Genomic DNA, 9,007 nt, shown 5'->3' with positions numbered 1-9,007 from the left:
TTATGTTCTACTGGGCACATGGAAATATTTTTTCTTTTTCTATTTTGTTTGTTCTTCTATTTTAAAATTAAAAAATCAAGACATATTTACTCTTCTGAAAAAAGGCAATGTCTCCCTGCAATATCTCTCTTGTTCTCAATGAATTTTCGGGTCTCACTTTGAGTAGCTCAGTAGTCACATTTTCTAGTTCTTCTACTCAATGATATATAATACATCTTGTTCATGTAGCTTGAATTCATCAAGGATAGCCAGATACTTTCTTACTATTCTCACATTTATTTGAGGATCAGTTTCCCATTAGCCAATCTTGTTCTGTCCTCTCCAGTCCATAGTTCATTCTCACTGGCACAGGCAACAAACAAAATAATTGTAGAGCTACTCAATGTTTGTACTGTACTGAACCAATGAAAATGATAGTACTACCTAAATTGATCTACATATTTGGCATAATAACAACCAAATTACTCAGTTTTATAGAACTAGAGAAACAGAAGGTCCACACTTCAAAAAAATGAAAAAATTATCACACTACAATTGCATAAGAAAGCAGTAATGACTAAAACTATTGATAGGATTATAGTCATAGGAATTTCACATCTTATTAAAGAGACATCTCATTACCACAACAAAGTCTTCATCCATGGACTGTAAGATCTTTTGTAATAGCGTCAAGGCAATGCTGGGATCCATTCTTATATAAGGATTTGGGGTATTTTTCATATTTTTCACTTATAGGACAAAATCATGTTCTATTATATAGTTATACCATTATTCAGTCATTCTCCAATTGGTGAACATGTAGGTTGTTTCTGGGTTCCTTATACTTTCTGATTCCATTAAAAAAAAAAAAAAAGGTACCGACTCCCATGTTTCTTATTGCCAATTAGCATCTATGGCCCTATCTTACCTTCCAGGGTCATTACTCTTGGCATGGCACACTCTGCAAATAAACATCACTTTGTATACTTTTCTTTTCAGTACAAACTTTAACATAAATATTGGCATATCTCAAAGTTACCCTTTGAAAAAAAACAACTTTTGTCACTGTTGCCAGAAAGGGACTAATCTTAACCCACATGCTTCATTAGGAGAGAAAAGAGGTTCTGATCACCCAAGATATATTGTAAACATACATATGGTTTTCTGAGATTAAAGTGATTATTGTGGTAATTTAGGATAAGGTCACTACAACAAATAATTATTATATCTAGGTAAGGAAAATTGATTGTTGGAATTGTAAGCAGTATATGATAATCATTTAAGAGAGATTATTAGGAATGATCTTAATCAATCTGACAAGCACTTGAAGATAATATTACCATCTATATCCCTAATACTTTGTTGAAAGGGCATGGAAAGTTCCTTGTTTACCAGTGACTAGATTTACTTCTAAAGTATTTGTCAACTGAGTGTCATGAAATATGATCTCTGGGTGTGGGAGTGGGTGATAAGACTCTTTGTTTGGAACCCTTTCTGGGACTAGAAAAATGAGCTATAAGTCAACCTTCCCTTCATGCGCCTTCTTATCCTTGAATTTTCAAACTGTAGTACAGGGGAAGTTAGGAAAGGGATTTCTCCATATCCTTTAGGAGCAGAAAAATCATGATTTCAGAGAAGCACATGGCAAGATGTGCTGGCCCAAATGGGGCTGAGATTACTGAACTTCAGTTACTGGTCTCCTGCTATTTTGTTTTCTTTTCTAAGAAATCAATAAACATCTTTAAATCTCTATTATGTGCCAGGAACTATGTGAGATACAAGGGATATAAACAGAAAAAATGTAATTGTTTCTTCCCTCAAGAAACTTATATTTTATGCTGTGAAACAACATGTCCATATATAAATATACACAAACTATATACAAAAGAAATACAATTGTAGCATATATAGGCTTTGAATTTACTCTCCCTTTCTACTAGTAGTCTAGGAGTAGCCCTAAGAAATTAGGATGCAGCTTTTCTAGTGTTACAGCTCACAAATCATGAGGGTACTTCCTCCCTCATTAGTTGAAAACAATTAGCTAGATTTAATTAGCTTTTCAAATGGGGTATATACTAAAGTGGCATGATAAGAACAACTCTTAAAAAACGCACAGAGGAAAGCAGTAGGAAAGCCTGAGAAAAACATAGATAGAAGAGCCTTAAAAGTTTAAAATCTATATAAATAAATTAGAAGGAGATAGGATAGTTTACCTCTCAGACCTGTGGAGGAGGAAGGAATTTATGACCAAAGAAGAACTAGAGATCATTATTGATTACAAAATAGAAAATTATGATTATATCAAATTGAAAAGTTTTTGTACAAACAAAACTAATGCAGACAAAATTAGAAGGGAAGCAATAAATTGGGAAAACATTTTTACAGTCAAAGGTTCTGATAAAAGCCTTATTTTCAAAATATATAGAGAATTGACCCTAATTTATAAAAAATCTATTTATTCTCCAATTGATAAATGGTCAAAGGATATGAACAGACAATTCTCAGACGAAGAAATTGAAACTATTTCTAGCCATATGAAAAAAATGCTCCAAGTCATTATTAATCAGAGAAATGCAAATTAAGACAACTCTGAGATACCACTACACACCTGTCAGATTGGCTAGAATGACAGGGAAAGATAATGCGGAAAATTGGAGGGGTTGTGGGAAAACAGGGACACTGATACATTGTTGGTGGAATTGTGAATACATCCAGCCATTCTGGAAAGTGATTTGGAACTATATTCAAAAAGTTATCAAACTGTGCATACCCTTTGATCCAGCAGTGTTACTACTGGGCTTATATCCCAAAGAGATTTTAAAGAAGGGAAAGGGACCTGTATGTGTAAGAATGTTTGTGGCAGCCCTCTTTGTAGTGGCCAGAAACTGGAAATTGAGCGGATGCCCATCAACTGGAGAATGGTTGGGAAAATTGTGGTATATGAATATTATGGAATATTATTGTTCTGTAAGAAATGACCAGTGGGATCATTTCAGAAAGGCCTGGAGAGACTTCAACTGATGTTGAGTGAAATGAGGAGGACCAGGAGATCATTATATACTTCAACACTATATGACGATCAATTATGATGGATGTGGCCCTCTTCAACAATGAGATGAAACAAATCAGTTCCAAAGAACAGTAATAAATTGAACCAGCTACACCTAGCGAAAGAACTCAGGGAAATGAGTGTGAACCACTACAAAGAATTAATTCCCAATTTCTCTATTTTTGTCCACTTGCATTTTTTATTTCCTTCACAGGTTAATGGTATGCTATTTCCAAGTCCGATTCTTCTTGTGCAGCAAAATAACTGTATGGACATGTATGCATATATTGTATTTAACATATACTTTAACATATTTAACATGTATTGGTCTACCTGCCATCTCGGGGAGAGAATGGGGGGAAGGAAGGGAAAAATTAGAACAAAAGGTTTTGCAACTGTCAATGCTGAAAAATTACCCATGCATATATCTTGTAAATATAAAGCTATTTAAAAAAGAGTTTAAAATCTATTCTATACTTTCCTTAAAAGGAAAGTCAAGTTGTATGTAATACTTTCATTTACAATCCTTTTCCTATTCTACTGTGTATGTGGAAAATGTAATTTCATTTAGTATTTAAATCCAGAAAAAAATAAATGTAAAAAAATTTAGTTATATATGGTAGATATCATGAACAAAGGCACCCAGAGAGGAGAGAAAAACACACACACACACACACACACACAGAGGATGGAGATTATCCAAGAGAGAAGTTCCCCATAAAATAGATGGCCTAACAACAATACTATAAAAACAAACAATTTTGAAAGACTTAAGAATTCTGAAAAATGCAATGACTAACCATGATTCCAGAGGACTCTTGATGAAGCATGCTACTTATTGCTAGAAAGGGAGGCAAATGGACTCATACTAAAGAATAAGATACACTTTTGGATTTGGCCAATGTAGAAGTCTATTTTGATTTACCACATGTATTTGTAACAAAGGTTTTTATTTTCTTTTTTCTTTTTTTTTTCAAGGGAGGGAGAAGTTGAGTGGGAGAAAAAGGTTAAGGATACAGTTGTCATAAAATAAAGAAAAAGGAAAGAGGGTCATCTGAGCACTTACAGAGGAAGGCCAGAAGAAATAACAAATAGTACAACTTTGATATAGTATTTTCATCCATCAAAACTAAGATTAAGTAAAAAAAATTAAGTAAAAATACAAAAAAAGTAAGATTAAGAAAAACACAAGATTTCCACAATTTCCAATTCCATGTTTTTTTCCTATTTATATGAAAATCTTCATTTTATTTGGTGCTTAAAGTACAGTTTAAAAAATATTTTTTAAAAAACATGTTGCCTTAACTTTCTTTTTTTTTTACATTTTCCCCAAATATCTTTATTTTGTTAAAATTTTCTCCATTGCATGTAAATTTTAAAACCTTTTTAAAAAGAATTTTAAGTTCTAAATTCTCTCCCTCCCGCTACTCTTTCTCTTGGTATGGATTACTTGAAGTCATACAAAATGTCATTTTTCAAAATAAAAACACAGACACCACCACCATTCCCCCCAAAAACCAAACAAACAAGGAAATTTAAAAAAAAGTTTGCTTCAGTCTGCATTCAGATTCCATCAGCTTTATCTCTGGAGATGGATAGCATTGTTCATCATAAATCTTTCAGAATTGTCTAGGATCAGTATTGATCAGAATAACTAAGTCATTGACAATTGTTCATTATACAATTTTGCTGTTACTATATATAATATTCTCCTGGTTCTGCTCATTGCACTTTGCATCATAACGTTCATATAAGTCTTTTAGGAGTTTTCTGAAACAATTTTGCTTGTCATTTCTTTTTTTCTTTTTCTTTTCTTTCTTTTTGGTGAGGCCAATTGAGTTAAGTGACTTGCCTGGGGTCACACAGCTAGTGTTAAGTGTCTGAAACTGGATTTGAATTCAGGTCTCCCTGACTTCAGGGCTGGTGTTCTATCCACTATGCCATTTAACTGCCTCCTGCTTATCATTTCTTATAGCACAGTAGTATTCCATCACAATCGTATGCCAACTCAGAAAGTGGTGCCCTGAAGATTTTGTCTCCTAAGCCAATAAAATCTCAAAAATAATCTCAATTCTTTTAAGGGAAAATTAGCCTAACTTGCAAGGGGGAAGAAGGTTAGAATATTACTCCCACCAAATATATATATATATATATATATATATATATATATATATATATATATATAATCAGAAGATATTAATAAAAATGTTAATGTCACCTTAAAAAAAATACACAACCACAAACATATGCCACAACTTGGTCAGCCCTCATTAATGGGCATGCTCTCAATTTCTGACTCTTTGCCACCACAAAAAGTTACTCTAAAATTTTTTGTATGAATAGCTCCTTTCCCTATTTCTTTTTAGATCTTAGGAGTACAGACTTAGTAATGGTATTGCTAGGTCCAAGACTATGCACATATTTACACATATTTCTAAATTGCTCTCCAGAATAGTTGGAGTAGTTCACAACTCCAGCAAAAGTGCATTAATATCCCATTTTTTCCCACATCCCCTCAACATTTGTCATTTTCTGTTTCTGTCATAGTAGCCAATCTAATAGGTATATGTTGGCATCTCAGAGTTGTTTTAATTTCCATTTCTCTAATCAATAGTGATTTAGATGTTTTTATATGACTACAGATAGCTTTGAGGTCTAAGTTGAATCTACACAAATGTGTAATAAGGAGAAAAATTTGACCTTATACACATCACTGAGATTTGCGATAGAATCCATGACTAGAATATGACTTGGGAATATTTTATTTAAAAGAGACAAGATAATTAAGTGGGGGTGTGTGAATGAAGTAGAACAGCATTGAATATTTAGTATATATAACTATGTATAGATATGTATATATATATATATTTATATTCATATATATTCACGTGAGAGGGGAGAAAGTAGAGAGCATTTGGTGTGAAGATGAAGAGATACATAAAAAGAACTAATATTGCCACAGATTATTACATTGAAATTTAGTAATTAATAATACTAACATTACTACAGATCACCTGGATAGGCAGAGCAAGTAGATGAAGAATTTTGGAAGTAGATCAGAAACCTTGCATGACAGTATGGTAATAGGAGACTGATTCTCTAGATAATTATGGGAGATGTTCCAAATAAGAATAATAATTTGGCTTACTTTAATGAAAATCTTGTTGTTTTGATGGCATAAGAATTCATAAAGTGAACTTCATTTCTGTTTTGTTTTTTTTAATGTGATGATCAACTGGGATGGACTTGGCTCTTCTCTCTCTTTTTTTTTTTTAATAACTTTTATTGACAGAACCCATGCCAGGGAAATTTTTTACAACATTATCCCTTGCACTCACTTCTGTTCCGATTTTTCCCCTCTCTTCCTCCATCCCCTCCCCTGGATGGCAAGCAGTCCTATACATGTTAAATAGGTTACAGTATATCCTAGATACAATATATGTGTGCAGAACCGAACAGTTCTCTCGTTGCACAGGGAGAATTGGATTCAGAAGGTATAAATAATCCGGGAAGAAAAACAAAAATGCAAGCAGTTTATATTCATTTCCCAGTGTTCTTTCTTTGGGTATAGCTGTTTCTGTCCATCTTTGATCAATTGAAACTGAATTAGTATTGAAGAGATCCACTTCCATCAGAATATATCCTCATATAGTATTGTTGTTGAGGTATATAATGATCTCCTGGTTCTGCTCATTTCACTTAGCATCAGTTCATGTAAGTCTCACCAGTCCTCTCTGTATTCATCCTGCTGGTCATTTCTTACAGAACAATAATATTCCATAACATTCATATACCACAATTTACCCAGCCATTCTCCAGTTGATGGGCATCCATTCATTTTCCAGCTTCTGGCCACTACAAACAGGGCTGCCACAAACATTTTGGCAAATACAGGTCTTTCCCTTCTTTAGTATCTCTTTGGGATATAAGCCCGGTAGAAGCACTGCTGGATTAAAGGGTATGCACAGTTTGATAACTTTTTGAGCATAGTTCCAAATTGCTCTCCAGAATGGCTGGATGTGTTCACAACTCCACCAACAATGTATCAGTGTCCCTGTTTTCCCACATCCCCTCCAGCATTCCACATTATCTTTCCCTGTCACTCTAGCCAATCTGACAGGTGTGTAGTGGTATCTCAGAGTTGTCTTAATTTGCATTTCTCTAATTAATAATGATTTGGAGCATATTTTCATATGTCTATAAATAGTTTCAATTTCTTCATCTGAGAATTGTCTGTTCATATCCTTTGACCATTTATCAATTGGAGAATGGTTTCTAAATCCCAAATATCATAGAAGAGATTAAAATACGGAGAACATAAGATGTTTGTCAGTCATTTTTCAATTGTGTCTAATCTTTGTGACCCCATTTGGAATTTTCTTGACAGAGATGCTATAGTTATTTGCCATTTCTATTGGCCCAATAACATCAGGAGAGTGATGTTTTGACTTGCGAGTGATTCTGATTTAAATGAGGCAAAGCTATGCAAAATTATTAACTTCACTCACTTCTTCAGAGTCACCAGAGTCCAGCTGCAAGACATAGGTTCAGACAACTGGTGATGGCCCCCAAAAAGGTGTGTTGAAGAGGCATGCATAGTAGTTTTCTCTGTCTCTTGGAGTACATGTTCAGTAGTAGGATTTCTGGGTGAAATTACATAAACAATTTTGGAATTATGGAAGAATGTGTATTAGTGAACCTGACTTCCCAATACATTATTTATTTATTGCTAATGGATATGAGGTAAAAATTCAAGTGTCAGTACAAGTCTTGTGAGCACCAATCACATCATTACAGTTTTGGTTAACTCTTTTTGTATATAATACTTGGTAGGGAATTTAAGTGTTTATTGGGACATGTCAAAACACATCAATATTTTTTAAAATAGTGTAAGAAACACTAAAAAACTCAGAAAAAAATGGAGGCTAGGAAGTACTGCCAAAGATAACAATAAGGATTTGTCATAAGTTCTATTGAGGGAAAAACAGGCCAGATGCTTGGGATTGATGGGATGATAACCATAGAAGATGGAGAAAAGGTAGAATGACTATATTCTTACATCTATTTTCTCTGACAAAAAAGTATCACCTTTGAACTGGAAAGGATAAGAGGAAAAAATGGATAAAAGGGAGAAGAAATGAAAGGTAAGCTTGGAGACCACTAGTGGACATTTAGTTGTCTTGATGAGTTCAAGTTATCAGACACAGATCAACATATTTCAGGGCACTTCAATAATTGGCACAACCAATTGCTAAACTACATTTTCATTGATCTTTGGAAGATCACTAACAAAAAGTGACACAGGACTGGATAATACAATCGTACCAATCTTCTAAAAGGTAATCTACAAACTACAGGCCATTGAGCTTTACTTTGACTATTAGAAAACTTCTAGAACACACTATTTAAAGGGATTATTAATGAATAGTAAGAGAGGAGAGTTCTTTGGGATAAAGTTATAGTCTTCAAGGATCTGAGGGATTGTCACAAGGATAAAGCCTTGTTCAGAAGACAGAACTGAAGAAGATGGGGAAAGGTGCAAAAGCATGGGATTGTGGCTCAGAGGAAAAAGACGCGCGGAGTTGATGGGATGGAAGACAGAAAGAAGGTAGATTCCTACTTTACATCTAGGAAGGAAAAACTTTCTAACAATTTAAGAGCTACTACTCCGCCCTGGATAGGCTTTATCGGATTAGAGAATCAGGAGTGATAACACTCAGAAAGCGTTGGCAAGAGCCTATGGAGGAGGAAGTGGGGGTGTCGGGTGTGCGAGACAGCGAAGAGAGAACTGGAACCTGGGGGTTTGCAGCAGAGTTGGAGGGCGGACGTTGTGGGGACACTTAAATCCAGGGGGTTTTCGGACTCCTGGCCTTACCGCTGGGAAAGATTCAGCGAAATTAAATGATGCCCGGGTCAAGTCATGACAGGAAGCCAGACCTCTTTCAAGGGAGGTTCCGAGGCTGGGCCGAGGCCACCTGC

This window comes from Antechinus flavipes, chromosome 5, assembly GCF_016432865.1.
Source record: "Antechinus flavipes isolate AdamAnt ecotype Samford, QLD, Australia chromosome 5, AdamAnt_v2, whole genome shotgun sequence".
NCBI classification, from domain to species: Eukaryota; Metazoa; Chordata; class Mammalia; order Dasyuromorphia; family Dasyuridae; genus Antechinus; species Antechinus flavipes.
This window is presented reverse-complemented; position numbering follows the sequence as displayed.